Source organism: Asparagus officinalis, chromosome 4 (assembly GCF_001876935.1).
Source record: "Asparagus officinalis chromosome 4, Aspof.V1, whole genome shotgun sequence".
Lineage (NCBI taxonomy): Eukaryota > Viridiplantae > Streptophyta > Magnoliopsida > Asparagales > Asparagaceae > Asparagus > Asparagus officinalis.
In genome coordinates this window covers 85533852-85548482 of record NC_033797.1, presented here as the reverse complement: position 1 = coordinate 85548482, position 14631 = coordinate 85533852, and the positions used below count along the sequence as shown (strand labels likewise).

General features: G+C 35.0%; 1 protein-coding gene across 1 annotated transcript in view; it reads left to right on the top strand.

Moving 5' to 3' along the window:
* Positions 1-14631, top strand: part of LOC109839014 (MADS-box transcription factor 17-like) — a 41265-nt gene that overhangs the window by 3688 nt on the left and 22946 nt on the right. The gene's annotated exons all lie outside the window — the stretch shown is intronic.

Below are 14631 nucleotides of genomic sequence, written 5' to 3'. Positions count from 1 at the left end.
CAGCAAACACCGTTTGTTAATAAATGAGAAAGGCTGGTTCCATTATATCCTACTTTGGCTTACATTTCCAACATAGTACTCTCAATCAGCTTTCTTCTTGTAGATATTTATGTCCCTAGCTAGTAGCTCATAATAGTGCAGATGCATCCTAATTAGTACATTTCCAATAAAATTAGCATTGTTAAAAATTTTGTGAAAGGCTACCAGCAATGCATATTGAAACACCGTTGTACTGGTATAATGACATAGTTTGGGAAATAATCAACGAATGAATAAGTAGTACGTTGTGTTTTTATTTATAAAGGTAAGGTTTGCTACAAAATAGGTAGAATACAATAGAAAGGTACTAATTTGTAAGTAGAAAAAGGAAACACAATCATGAAATGTTTTTCCAAAAGGGGAGAATCATCATAAAATGTAAAATTCTATATGTACATTTTACATTATAATTTTTTGGTAAATTTGGGATTTAGTTTATTTATCCAAACATGAGTTTAAACATCAATTATTTGTTGTCTCTTTCAATGTTCAATGGAAAAGATATTGCTCTATTTTCCTATTACGTATCTGTTTTCGAATTGCAGTAGTCTGTAATATTGAAATTTAGTTGAGGCATACAAATGGTTCAATTATGGTTTAAAATGTAAATGCTTGGTAAAGTGATGTAAAGTCAACATAATTAGACCAAATAGTATCCACTAATTCTATGGCGCTTATGCAAGATCCTTGTACTCGTTCTCTAAAACTGATAAATAAATGAAAATTTTTTCATTACTACTAACAAGAAGTAGGATAGTACACTTTTTTTTTGGTCAATGAAAAACTTTTATTCATTTCCCAAATGTGAACTTTACATGCTTCAAGATTCTCAGGTTTTGAGAATTCAAACAGGGAACAAAAACAGAAATATCAAAATCTGTACAATTTTAAACAGGACTGATCCAATCAGTTAGATTCCCAGCAATGTTTGGAGAGTTAATGCATATAGTTAGAATGTCAACTTTGATTCTCTTAACCAAGCTCTCCTCAGACTTGAACAATTGCTGAAACATCCTCATATTTCGCTCATACCATATGTGATATATAGTAGCTGATAAAGCTGCTCTCTTGACAGAAATATCAAAATCTGTACAATTTTAAACAGGACTGATCCAATCAGTTAGATTCCCAGCAATGTTTGAAGAGTTAATGCATATAGTTAGAATGTCAACTTTGATTCTCTTAACCAAGCTCTCCTCAGACTTGAACACCTGCTGAAACATCCTCATATTTCGCTCATACCATATGTGATATATAGTAGCTGATAAAGCTGCTCTCTTGATATTCTGCTTTATACCTTTCTTCCTTAAATTTGTACAATACCAATTAATGATGGAATTCCAAGAACATGATCTCCATTTGAAAAGAAGCCAATCCATGATTTGATTCCATACCTCTTTGGAGAAGGAGCATTCAAAAAATAGATGATCTCGACTCTCTAAGCATGGACCAGTGCAGAGTTTACATTTGTTTGCATTCACAATTCCCTACCTTAATAGTCTATCTTGGGTTTGTAATCTGTTATTAACAGCTAACCAACAGATAAATGAGTGCTTTGGATAGGATAAACCTCCCCAGACCATGTTATGCCATGGGACTGAATTTGATGCAGGGGAGAGAGTACTATATATTTCAGCAATTTTGATTTTAGAGCTGTTAGAACTGGCCTTGATCATCTGTTTCAGGTTGTCAACATTACCACTGAGTTCCACAGCCTTGTCCCTAGCTCTCAAAATTTGTTTCCACATCTATGAGTCACCCCTCTTTGCTTGAACTTGCCATACATTACAGTTTTTTAGATATGTCTCATTCACCCATTTAATCCATAAGTCTTCCTTATTAATATGCAAATGCCAAAGAAGCTTAACTGCAGAGGCTAAATTCCATATAGAGGCAGAGAAAATCCCCAATCCTCCTTTTTCCTTGTCCAAGCAAACTTTCTCCCAAGAGACCGCAGGGACTGTTTTAGCTGATTGATCATATTTTCCCCACAAAAAATGTCTGCATAATTCATCAATTTTTTTGAGAACTCTAACAGGTAAGATGTAATTTGAGGTCCAGAAGACTTGAATTCCTAAGATAGAGCTCTTAATAATCTGTAACCTTCCTGCATATGACAATTTCTTGTGATTCTTGCAAGCCTGAAACAGATCAATAATTTTGTTTAATAGGGGAGCACAATCTGTATAAGAGAGTCTTTTGCATATGAGAGGAATACCAAGATATCTAATGGGCATTGTTCCCTCTGAAAACCCCAAACAATTTGAGATGGAAGCTTTAACTGGATCTTCAACCCCTCCATAAAAGATTGAGCACTTTGTTGAGTTTTCTTTAAGACCTGAGACTGCACAGAAGTCACAGAAACATTGGTAGAGCTTGTTTACTGAATATGGATCACCTTTAGAACATAGGAGAAGATCATCAGCAAATATCAAATGTGTTATTTGGAATTTCTTGCATTTTGGATGAATTTTAAAGTTTCTGTCCTCTTTCAACAATTCCAATCTTCTTGAAAGATATTCCATGCCTAGGATAAAGAGATAAGGAGAGAGAGGGTCTCCTTGTCTTAGTCATCTTTCTCCTTTGAAATAACCATGCAAAGCACCATTAAAAGCTATAGAATACTTAGGAGAAGTAATGCAAGCCATAATTCATCCTACATATGCATCAGGAAATCCCAGACCAGTAAGCATCTCTTTGAGGAACCCCCAGTTAATGGTATCAAAAGCCTTTTTGATATCAATATTAAGCATGGCTCTAGGTGATATGTACTTCCTATTGTAATTCTTAGCAAATTCATGTGCTAATAGAATGTTACTTGATATCTGCCTCCCCTTGACAAAAGCATTCTGAGCTTCATTAACTAGAAAGCCCATCACTGATTTGATCCTATTTGCCAATATTTTAGAGATGAATTTGTATAAGCAATTGCAGCATGCAATAGGTCTGAAGTCAGCTGGACTTTTTGGACATTGTATTTTTGGTATCAAAGTGATAGCTGTGGAATTGATCTCCCCCAAAAGTTTCCCAGTTTTGAAGAAGTCCTCTATTGCTAGTGATATTTCATCTCCAACAACCCCCCAAGCTGATTTATAGAAGGATATACTATAACCCTCAGGCCCTGGGGCTTTGTTTTCAGACATAGAGAAAACAGCTTCTTTGATCTCCTCTCTGGTAACTGGATTTGATAGGGCTCTAGCTTGTGCTTCACTCAAACAGGGGCCATTACTGATTATATTCCTGTCAACATTGGCAGTTGCAGAGTTTGTTCCCATAAGATTCTTATAGAAAGATATAAATTCAGATATAATCTTCTCCTCATCAGTTAATTTTTCCCCTGCACTGTTATATAGCATCAGAATCCTGTTCTGATGCCTTTTTGATTTGATAACAGAGTGGAAGTAACTAGTGCACCTGTCACCTTGAACACTCCACAAAATCCTAGCCTTTTGTTGATAAAAGGATAGCTCACAGTCCAGCAGTTTGTTGTATGAGATAAAACAGTTTTTTTCCTGCTCAATAAGTGTTTGATTTATGGGGTCAGAATGAAGATTTGTTTGAGCATCATCAAGAGCCACTTTTGCTCTAAGAACCTGTTCACTGATGTTGCTAAAATGCCTTTTATTTAACTCCTTCAGCTCATTCTTCAGCAGCTTCATTTTAGTATACACAGAGTACATAGCATAACCCTTTACTTTTGTTTGCCATATTCTTGATACAGTAGGCAGAAAACTTTTGTGTTTGGCACACATCTTAAAGAATTTAAAGGGTTTTTTTCCTTTAGCACAATCATCATATATTGATACTAATCCAGGGGAGTGGTCTGAGAAATTCTGCAGCAGATATTCCACATGACTGGAATTATATTTTTGTAACCATGCATCATTAATGAGAGCTCTATCCAGTCTACTCCAGATTCTAGAACGAGCATCTTGTTTATTATTCTAAGTATAGAAGCAACCTTCAGTTTTAAGGTGGGAGAGATGACAAAAATCAATGAATTCCCTGAACTCACTGGTATCAGCTTCAGAAAGAATAGTCCCCCCTAATTTTTCTTCATTACCAATTATTGCATTGAAATCCCCACACAGTAACAATGGTGAGTTGCTAACTGTCTGATAAATATGAGTGAGGTTCAACCATAATTCCCTTCTTTTATCCACTTGGTTTTGACCATATATGGAGGAAATTACACAGTCAATTCTCCCATCCAATGATTTGACTTTGCAAGTAATATGTTGGTCTGATACGCTTTCAATAAGAACTTCCAGTATATTTGGATCCCATAGTAGAATAATCCTTGCTTTACTGGTGTTGCTTGCATTTGAGACCCATTTCCAATTGACAGAAAGCCTCTTAGCAACAATTGAGATTTTTTCAGCCTTAATTTTGGTTTCAAGTGGAGCTAGGAAAGATAGATGGTATTGTTGTAGATGGTGCTTTACCAAGTGCTGTTTTGAGGATTTGTTCAATCCTCTAACATTCCAAAAGGACCAATTCATATATTTGTCACACCCCCTATCAACAGTAGAGGGATCAATTTCCAGATTTGTGAGCTGAGCAAAAGAATTTCCAATATTTAAGCTCCTGCTTTGCATAAGTCCTTTACCCTTGTAACTAGCCAAATTCCCAGATCTGTATTGATTTTGGCTAATATGTACAATGCTGTTATCAGAACCAACTTTACTGCACAAAGAACTAGATTCCTGAGATGTTTTTCCAGATAAGTGCACAGAATAGCCAGGCTGCTGCTCCTGAAGATGCACAACATGCACGGAGCTATTTCCAGTGTCAACAGGATCCCTGCACATATTTAAACCATCAACAGACCTCTGATGCTCCTGAACATGCACAACATGCACGAAACTATTTCCATTGCTACCAGTATCCATGCATATATTCAAATCATCTTGAGGTACACTTTGAGCTTGTACAACATTGCCAATTCCAGTCATAGGTCTTTCCTGAATGTGTTCAGAGTTATTCCCAGTACCTTTGTTGTACATACTCAAATCCATAGGAGTTAGAGTATCAGCTGCAGGCTTGATGCCTTGCTTTGGCACCCACTTCTTGTGGACTTTCCTGCACAAAGTGGTATCATGACCCACTAACTTGCAGATATCACACCATTTAGGTTTGAACTCATAGATAACCCTTTGTTTGATCATCATATTATTAGGACCTTGTATAACAATATGATCAGGTAGAGTGGAAGGCATATGTACTTCTACAAGTACTCTAGCATAGGCCAATCTTTGTCTATTAGCTGTTAATTTGTCAGTTGCAACAGGTCTGCCAATTAAACTAGCTATTTTACTTAGGCTTTTTGAATTCCATAAATTGAGCCTAAGACCTGGAAACTGAATCCACAAAGGATATATGCTGTCATTTATTCTGTCAATTCCATCTTCATTTGACCATTTCTTCAGTAAAAGAGGCCTTGAACCAAAAAACCATGGTCCATTCACAAGTATATCATCCATCTCTGATTGATTCTTGAATTTGAAAAGGAAAACCCCTGGTTTAAGAATACAAATCTCAGGGATAACCCACCGAGCCCAGATTTTGTGCACAAAATTCTCCATAGCTTTGAATTTAACATTTAACCCCAAAACTTGCCCAATTAAAGAAAACTGCCATATGGCATTGCCTTCATTCCACTCTTCTTCATCAAAAACAACAACTTCTTTTGAGTTAGGAGCCACAAAACTCAAATTCATCCCAGATCCTAGCTTCCTGTTGTCTGCGAAAAGACTAGCCCAGCTTTTCAGCTTAGCAGGACCTTGATCTTCAGGATCAGGATTAATGGAAGCTTTAGCACTATCAGTCGCTACCAATGGAACAGAGTCATTCCCAAGATTTCCCACAGAATTCAAAATATTCTCATTAAGAGAATCTTTTGCAGATTTGGTATTCTTAACACTATCATTTATAGGGATAGAATCTGGAACAGATTTTACTTCAAGATTCCATGGCGAATTCATAGATCTGTCTAGATTTTTTCCAGGATTCAAAATTGTTGCAAGATTCCGTGCAGAATTTAAAGAACTATCTTGATTACTAGCAGGAATCAGATTCTGATGTTGAAACAAGAGAGGAACAGCTGATTCTACCTCTTCAGCCCAAGATTTTCTCATGGAATTACTTGCGATAGATTGAGAACTTGAAAACATACCTAGCTTTCGATGAGATTGAGGATCAGCTACTCGAGAAGAGAAAACAACTGGACCTGGATCTGAATTCAAGAGATCCGCCATTAAAACTTTCTTCCGCTCTCCCGTTGGACCAGTTGATCCCATTAGATCTGCTATGGATTCTTCATCTTCAACATCAAGAATAGCTTCATCTGATGAAGCCAAGCATGGATTCACAACTCTTAATCCAATTTCCAAGATTTTCTTCTCATTTTTTCTCTTCTTTTTTGCCATTTTCAAACATCAGCGGGGGCGCAAGTTAGCAGGAAATCGCCTGCTAACATGCACCAAGGAGTCCGCTCAATAGTAGGATAGTACACTTGTCATGCACTTACAGTGAATGTTTTTAGTAGCCCTTATATATTGCCTTGATCCATTTTTTTTCACAACTTGTCGTGCTGCTAATTAGTCCTAAATACGTTTACAAGTCATCTTGGTCTTCTAACGTATAACATTGCCTTTTTAAAGTTTATTAAGTTTTAAGAAACTGAAGGGAACTATTTTTGTCCCTGTTCTTAAGCTCAAAATTTCACGTATTGAGACTTGAAACTTAAAAAGGAAATACAAATGAGATGTCTCCTCAGGACTAATTCCTTGGTGACGATATTTAAGTCTTTCTTCTATCACGCCAAGAAAATAAGTAATATATGGGTTTGCGCTAAGTTTTGGCAAGTGAATTCTACAAGGGAAAGAAACAATACAGTTTGATCCATTTTCACATATGAAACTTGGGTTACTTAGACAATGAGAAAGAATATCTTACTATATGTAGCTTAGCTTAAATTAGAGAGAACCTGCGGAATCATAACCAATGTTTAAAAAAGCAAAAGCACAAAGCGAAGCTCTAGACCTTCAATGAAGCGAGATGTAAGCTTGAAAGCATGAATCGTAAGATTCATGAGTTTAAGCATTTTAATTTTAAATTTATAGAAATTATATATGATCATATAATATGTACTGGTATTATAATTTACAAATATATATATTCATGTCTTGATTAGTAAATAAGAATTAAGTATGTAAAGTATAGAAACGAATAATAATAAACTAAGTTACATGCATTATATATATATATGTGTGTGTGTGTGTATTATTTACACTTACATTGTCATATAGAAAATACATAGGGGCATTTTAATGTTAGTCAAATATTCTTTTATACTCTCCCATCTTGTCTAAAGTATGTGCTTCAAAAGAAAAGTACTTTATGAAGCGTGAAGCTTCAATTATGATTTGAGCGATGAGGCGTAAGCTTCAAGGGATAAAGAGCTTCACTCTTGAGTTTCAAAGCGTTTAGACTTAAAAAAGTTATGAAGCGAGTTTCAAAAAAGCTTTTTCAAATGTTGATCATAACCAAAGGGTCTAGTGTTTGTTGAGTTTTTTGTTTTTACTTTTGTTATTTATGTGCAATACTAAACTTTTTTAAAATGTATTCAGTGTGCTGTGAATATATATGCGTAGAATAATGTTTAGAAAACCTTTAACACATGAAAGTTTAATGTTGATTTTCCTTTGACAAATACAACTAATAAGCAATATAATAGTGTAGGAAATATGGTTTTGGGTATTTTGGAATTGTAATGTTGTCATTATAGCTTCTTTGCTTCCTATTTAAGACCTTCTTTAGTTAGTTTTACATATTATTAAGGTTTGCCGAAACATTTTTTTTTGAAGAAGGAAAGTGGGCGAGATGCCCTGTTCGTTCATTAACCAGAATATTTATTACAATAGGAAGTTCTTCGGAGAGATGGAAAGAATCACAATAATGAGAACAAGAGAGTAGGAAAAGGACATTGTTGTCATCTAAAGTCCTCTCAGGTTATTAGATTGTTCCGTCTATTAGACCCATAAAAAAATAACTTAGATTGTTTTTGAGCTGGTACTCCCAACTCCGACATAAATACATACTAACAAAGTCTTGGTGATAACTAGAAAAATAACAAAAAAAGAGATCCTAGCTCAAGGGAAAACTAACTAGAGCTATAGATCTCGACGGAAGTTGTCCCCCACTTGATCCAGTTGGAGTAGCATCCTATTGCAGAGCTTCTAAGCCTTGTTCCTTGGCAATATTGCATATCGCCACGGCCTGTTTGCATCTTGGTTTCCCTAAACATAATAGTATAAAGCATGCCACGTTAGTAGCGGGCCTTTGGGGCAAGATTTGATCTGCGGTAAAGATAAAGCTATTTCAACTACTCCATATGCACTAGCATAATGTAGGAAACACCACCCTCCACAAAGTATTCTATCTACCATTTGTAATGAAGTTTCCATTTGATTCCAACAAAGAGCCAATGTTATTTGCCCATTGTACTGAAGGGAAGTAGGGGAGGAGACAAGCCCATATGGCTTTAGAGAAGGAGCAAGAATAAAATAAGGGGCTATCTGATTCGATCTCACTATAGCAGAAGGAGCAGTTGATGTCACATGTCTAGCCCTTATATGACAAATTCTTGTTTGTTTGGAGTCTTCTTTTGGAGAGTGAGGTGAATAGGGTATTTGCTAATGTAATTCGAATACGATGCCAAATTAAAACTTACTAACAATATCCTAGCAATATAATGTATACAAGTAATATGTGCAATGATATAGAATTAAACAAAGGGCGATATGACCATAAGACAAAAAAGCGATATGAAAATATACACGAAAATAAGTGCGCCAATGCCAAACAAAAATAAGCAATATAATCATGGAGTTCGGTCAACCTTCGACCAACGTCTCCGCTCCTCACCTCAAGGAGATTCTCCACTAATTAACACAATAAAAACTACACAATCGGTTTCCAAAGTTCACCGAAAACTTTTACAACTCACACGTTGATAATCACACAATACACTTCTCTAAGTGTTGGCCGACTCGCGTCACTTTCCTCATGTGCTTGGAATTACTACCTCTCCCTAGGCTTTACAACCAAATCACTCCTATTGGAATTTATCACGTTCTTCTCCCAATCACTCCTCTAAGTGTCCTTATGTATCACAATGTGTTTTATAATAAGTGCAAATAAAATGATTTGTTCTCCAATACAAATTGAGAACGAAATTTAAGCTCTCTCTCAATATAACAATCCCACAACCCAATTATACAATATGTGTAATACTAAATCTCAAATTGGTTGTGTGTGTAAACAATAAGAATAACAAAAATTAAACTCAACTTAATCTAGCAAATATATATAAGAATCAAAATGACAATAAGATAGATTAAAGAGTTAGAAAAACTTCTCTAAAAAAGACAAAGAGTTGTAGATGATGATTTTAAGATTGAGCTCCCCAAAAATGAAATTTTGATTCTCCTCTTTGTGAAAATTTCTTCACATAAATAAACACACCAAAACTTGGATTTAAAGTGGTGTAACACACTTTAAAACATTGTGAAAAACTTGTTAAAAAAACAAGTATTGAGGGCTATTTATAGCCTCTCAAAAGAACCAGCTAAAACTAGTCGTTATGCAGAAAATCCTCGATTGATAATATGACTATTGGCTGAGCTAGCAAAATAGTACGAATTGGTCGACTGATGATGCCGTGTCGGTCGACCGATGGATACTCATCAGTCGACTTCGCATGCGATCAGTCGACTGATAAGTAAAAATTAGATGCTGAAAAATTGCTCTGATCGGTTGACTGATGGTCATGCGTCGATCGTTCAATATCCTATTTTCGGTCGACTGATGAGACTACGTCAGTCGACCGATAACAAATATTCCAGATACTAAAAACTCTAAAAACCTATTTTTATAAATTCAATTTAAAATAACAAAACAACTCCACAATTAGTAAAACTTGGCGAAATATTTATTCACATGAAAACAAACATGTTAGAAAAAAAATTTCAAATATCATTTCACGTTTGTGAAAACTCATCATTATGCAAAATAGGTCAAAATACGAAATCTCAAAACACTTGATTATTGATGAAATTTTCTCAAACAAGCTTGCGTATTCTTGAGATTTTGCAAAATGGATTAATAGACTTTTAGATTGATGAAATTTTCTCAAACAAGCTTGCGTATTCTTGAGATTTTGCAAAATGGATTAATAGACTTTTAGAAAGGATATAAAATAGTATAATCAACGTATTCTTGAGATTTTGCAAAATGGATTAATAGACTTTTAGAAAGGATATAAAATAGTATAATCAAGTTTTTAATCCGTAAACACATTATTTTTCCAAACAAAGATGATAAATATGAAACTAGTATGTGTGTATGTATATATATAACTATTAGTTTCATATTTATACGAATAAACTTAAAGGCTATAAAAAACATGTATGTGTGTAATATTTGAGCTTTTAAGTATGACACATAAAGTAAATCTTCTAAACTACTATACCCAAGCAAATGATCTTCATTAAGCTCGATCTTGGTAAAACATGGATGAAGAGCAATAGAATCTTTGACTTGAATTTTGATGGCTTCATTTCGATTTCCTTCCAACCTTCTTTGAATGTCATCGTTAAGCTCAATTCCAGCCAACCTCCGACCGAGGATCTTTGTGTAGGATACCTAATAATTAAATACAAACACTTGACAAACGATATTAGAAATTGTTTGTTAATCATCAAAATAAGATTAGATGGTAGGCTTATAAACATGAGACCTAACAGAGAGAATCTAGAAGAATATCTTCACCTTATTAGGAATGATAGCAATCATTTGATAAGCAACCCCCATTGTTAATCAAGTTATGGATAGGCTTAACTGAGAATAATCCTAATGAGAGTTGAGGCCACTAGACTTCGCCATTGGAATTGACCATAGGATGAGTACTAGAGTTAAGGAAGAGGTATAAGCCTTTGATTTATTCCTTCTTTACCATGGAGGACCCTCTTATAATTTGAGGATTACATTTGCAATAATTGTTGAGATAGTGGCCTTGAGATCGAGCATCAACATTAGGTGAGAAGGCTAGGTTGTAGACTTTTGGGAATAGGTTGCACAAGGAGTCCTACCCACTCCATTTATCTTCCCAAAAGCGAATAGAAGCACCATCACTAACTTCCATTGAGCTATACATTTAAAAGCATGGTGAATAAAATGTAAGTCATGGAAAAAATTAGAAGCTAAGCCCTTAGGTGGAGAGCAGATTAGGTTGGAATGTTGCCTGGAATATAGGGATGAGATGACAAGATTGATGATGGAGTTCTGACTAAGTATTTTTCATAGCCACTTTGAGAGAAGGGCTTGGTTAAAGACAAAGAGGTTGAGGACACCAAGGTCCCCTTCCTTTTTAGATTTACAAACAAGATTCCACCTAACAAAGCATTTAGAGCCATTTGCTTTTTGATTACCTCCTCATAAGAAGTGTTTTTTTATTTTGTCAATTGCTTTTATGAGTCATACTAGTAATTTGAAGAATGGCATATAGTTTAGAGGGCGAGAGGATAAAACATAGTTAGTAAGTTAATCTACCACCTATAGGTAGGACTTTTCTTTTCCAAATAGAAAGCTTCTTAGTGAAAGAGTCTAAGAGTTATTGTCAATCTCTTCTTGAGAGGGAGACCAAGATAAATGAAAGGAAGAGTATTCTGGGAACAATTAAAGATGTTTGTTAGGTAGTTTCCCTTGTGAGGTAATTTCCCCGGGTAGAAGAAATAAGTTCTTGCATAGTTTATGCTCAGACCAGAGATATTCTCAAAGAAGTAGAAGATGTTTTGAGGATTGAAAGGTCATGTTTATTTGCTCTGCTAAAAATGAGAGTGTCATCTGCAAACTGGAGGGATCTGATGTGATTAAGGTTACCCTTGAAGTCAAGCTCAAAGAGGTTCCTCCTAAGGCCACACTGTTATTTATCATCTTATTAAGAACGTCCACAACAATAATAAATAGCAGGGAGGACAAAGGGTGTCCTTGCTTCAAACCCCTATGGCATTGGAAGAATTTGGTTGGGAAGATATTAACTAAGATGGAAGATTTAGATGGGGATAGGACATGTTCAATCCAGCGCCACCATCTAGGACCGCATCCCCGAGCTTTAAGGAGAGAGAAGATAAACTCCCAACTCACACTATCAAAGACATTCATGAAATCAATCTTGATAGCACATATTTCATTTTGCCTGATGAACAGTAGTCAATCATCTCATGTGCAAGAAAGATGGAGTCTAAGATGGACTTGCCAACTTAAAAAGTAGACTGTGTATCATCTAAGAGGGAGGGAAAGATAGGGCTAAGTTTGTTAGGTAATCAGTCTAAAGTCTTTAGGATTGCATGCTCCTTTGGTCTTAGGAATCAGAGTTATGAAGGATTGATTAATCCTGTGGAGTGGTAGGACGTCATGATGCAGAGACTGGAAGAAAAGGAAGATGTCATTTTTAATAAGTGGCCATAATTTTTGGTAAAAGAGGATAGACATGTCGTCTGGCCGAGGGGACATATATGTGTGTAATCCAAACACTGCAGCTTTAATTTCTTTATAGGAAAAGGGTGTTTCTAAGGTGAAGAAATCTAAATGGTTTTGGAGATATAGGAGGGACCAATCAGGTTCAAACAGAGCTTCATCATGGAATGAGAAAATGTCGGAGAAATAGTCATAGAAGGCAGCTTGTTTGTCTTGTTTTGAGATGAGGAGATTGTCATGAAAATGGAGATTTGGAATAAAGTTTCTTCTTCTATGATTAGATGCCAATTTGTGAAAGAAAGAAGTGTTGGAGTCAACCTCCTTAAGCCATTGCACTCTTGATTTTTTGTCTCCAATATGTCTCCTCATAATTAGCTATGCTAAGGAGTGTAGGTTTGAGATTAGATCTAGCCTTGATCTCTTCCTCAGAAAGAGGTCTAGATTCCTCTTGAAAGCTAAGGGAGTCTAGAGCAGCTAGAATTTTAAGTTCTATTTCATAGGATCGGACACATGTTTGTTCCACCACTTAAGATGACGTTTAAGGAGTTTGAGTTTAGGTTTGCTAAAACTTATTCTGTGGTACTATAGAACTTTTTCTAACGTCCACTTTTCTTGTGACATAATTCTCATTAATGTCACATAACATCTATACAAAATCCGCTTTGAAACTTTTCTATTTGCTGAATGATTTAGGTACAATTTACTTATTATTATATTATCCGTCAATTGTCATTATTGTAGCTAGAGTTTCATTCTTCTATGGTGTTCTCATTTGTGTAAATTTAATATATTGCGACTCAATTTTTATATTCACAGAAAATCCAGAAAAAGCATTTCTTCTAAATAATTTAGTTTCATGGTATAAATTTAAAATTAAGACAACACATTATCATACTTTTACACATCTTTAAATGAGAGGTAAAATCCATATTTTGTTTCCTTAATTACTTTAGGATTCGATCTTGCCTTTTTCAATATTATTCTGTGCAAATAAAGCGCATGGTTTTTTTATGTAAAGGGATTAAGATACTCCATAATTTTACTAGTTCATAAACTATTTGATCTATTTCACCTAGTTGTGAAATTAGTAATTATTTATCCATCTTAATGCTTCTCACAGAACCGTAAGTTATCACTTTAGGAACTGTTAAAAAATTAGATTAGGAAGAATTTGTTTGCCTCTTTCAATTCGTAACTATTAGGGAAACACAAGCTCTTTCCACCTGTATGTCTGATTAGGGAAACACAAGCTCCTTCCAACTGTATGTTTGATTAGTAAGTTCTACTATTATATGCTAGGAAAAATGAAGTAAACTAAATATATATACAAATGATTTTCAGGCATATATAAGGTGGAGACAGGAATTCCTATGTTCACATGCTGATCCATTCATTCAAGACTGTCAATTTCTAATTGAATATAATTTAAAGCTCATGCCTTTGCAGCATTATTTTTTGTTAGATAATACTTCCTGAAGCAAGGCCTTAAAATCAACTAATCTCACTGGATGTGTTTAAAGTTATATGCCACGTAAAATTTTTTTAAAAAACAAATATCTTTAAATACATTAGACTACAACACTATAACTAAGGGCAAATTTTCAAAATAAATCCTATTAGGAATATCTTTAAAAAATGATCCCTTTGAAATTTAATTGCCATTTTCCACCTAGTTTCAGCCACCTGTCTGAAACTAGGTTGTAAATGTCGATTAAAGTTCGAAAACTTCACTAGATTTAAAATCCTGTGAAGTTTAGTGTCTGATTAGTGATGCTAATAAAAAAGCCACCCAAACTTCATGGGATTTTAGCATCGCTGATCAGATACTAAACTTCACAGGATATTAAATCTAGTGAAGTTTTCAAACTTTAATTGCCACTTTCGATCCAGTTTCAACCATGTGGCTAAAACTAGGTCCAAAATGGCAATTAAATCTCAAAGGAGTCATTTTTTAAAAATAAATTCCTAATAGGGTGTACTTTAAAATTTTGTCCTTATAACTAAGGCTAAAGAGTATTATAAACCAGCAGTCAATACCTAATGACATGTCGA